This window comes from Teleopsis dalmanni, chromosome 1 (assembly GCF_002237135.1).
Source record: "Teleopsis dalmanni isolate 2A chromosome 1, ASM223713v2, whole genome shotgun sequence".
Classification (NCBI taxonomy): Eukaryota; Metazoa; Arthropoda; class Insecta; order Diptera; family Diopsidae; genus Teleopsis; species Teleopsis dalmanni.
In genome coordinates, this window is record NC_051846.1 from 95664458 (window position 1) to 95666391 (window position 1934).

The following is a 1934-nucleotide window of genomic DNA, read 5'->3' on the forward strand; positions in this document are numbered from 1 at the left end:
TAAATTATTTTAATTAAAAAACTATTTTATGAATAAAAATATTAAAATGGATAATTTTAAGGAATTAAATTAAAAATAATTTAGTTTTAAAAATTAAAATAAAAAATTATTTTTAATTCTAAGAAATATGAAATCTTCATTAATGAAATAAATAACTTCTTGCTATTATCATCACTTCAATTTCTTCAGCTTCAATTATTGTTCTGCACTCTGTACTTGCTCTGCTGTTGTTATGAACGCTGTAGAAAATAAATCAAAGTGAACTATGTATACCTTGTTTCAAAGTGTATAGCAAAGCGCATATTTAAGGCGTGTGCGAGTTGGTCTAATTTGCGTTCTAATTCAAGGAAATTCTAAATTGTGCCAATAATGTAGTGAAATGTTGATATTTAATAAAATATTTTTAACGTGACTGTTATACATTAAGAGCTTAGACCAAGTTGTTTGTTGGCTCGACTCAAACTGAATTTAAAGATTCAACCAAAAGCTAACCAAACCAAATCAATTATGCTGTGATTTGCATTCTTAACCATAAGCGCAACATTGTTCATAAAGAAAACAAAGAATACTGTGTGCAGCTTGACTACAGTGATCATAGCTGAATCAGCATAAACAGTAAGTTAGCTTCAATGCACTTGAAATAGTGTAAACTAGAAGCGTTACTTTGTTTGTAGGACAAATTCCTAAACTAAAACTGTGACATTGCTCTTTGTCTTTTATTTGTCTTGATACAAAGCAAGACAAAACTTAATTTGACAAAATATGTGGTTGCCATTTTAATATTTTCAAAAGATATTTAATAAATACAAAGTAAATTTAAGTAAATTAATATATAAATTTTTTTTTTTTTTTTTAATTTAACTATATATTTTTATTGAATCGCTTTAAATTAAAGCCTAACAATAAGTTTTAGAATCTTAAAGACTAATAACATTACATTACCAATTATTTTATATAAACATACTATAATGATACATATAATGATTTGTAAATTATTTCAAGGAGCCTCTGAATAAGTAGCCAGGGCTTATTTACCAGATATCACGGTGTATAAGTTGAATTAATAAGGATGTTCATTAGAAAAGTAGGATGGCGGCCATTGGTCTATCGTTCCGTTTTAGTCTAGAGGAAGTAGTCATATTAGTAAGAGGTCTAGCCAGCGGTTTTACATGGTTTTCAAGATTAGAAATATGTTTCTGCCTTATTCTCTCGAATTCGACTTTAACCATCGGAACTCTTAAATCAAAATGTATGTTTTCATTTTTGATAAGATCTTTGCTTGAGCTGCAAGATTTCAACATTTGACGAACAGGTATTGCCATATAGCTGTAAGCCATACATCCAGATTGGCTTAATAACTTGGTTGTATAACAAGACTTTGTACTCTAAACATAAAGGAAACTGATGACCGATTAGTCAGCGAAGGCTTAAAGCTTTGAGCTTCATTTGAGTCCTTTTTGTTTCAATACGCTTTCGCCAAGTTAAGCGTTTGTCAAGGTGAATACCAAGGCACGTCACTGTTTCTGTTTGCGGAACTACTATTCCGTTGAAAGTGATAGTTGGTGATGAGGATCTGTTAAGAGAGAATATTGTATGACGACGTATTTGCTCATTGACTTTAATTCGCCATAGTAATAACCAGCCTTCAATGGCGTACAAATGATTTTGCAGTTTACTGGAAGCGATTGCGGCATTCGTATGTCGGCACAAAATAGCGGTATCGTCAGCAAATGTTGATATTACTAAATTGGTATTTGTAGGGATATTTGTAGGGATGAGGTACAAGAATGGACCAAGAACGCTGCCTTGTGGAACTCTTACACCTATTGGAAAGTCATTAGTTGTGTGCATATTGTACTTTACCTTAAAAGATCTGCCTATCAAGTATGATTGAAGTACTGCGTTTGAACATCTAAAAAGACACCAGAGCAATA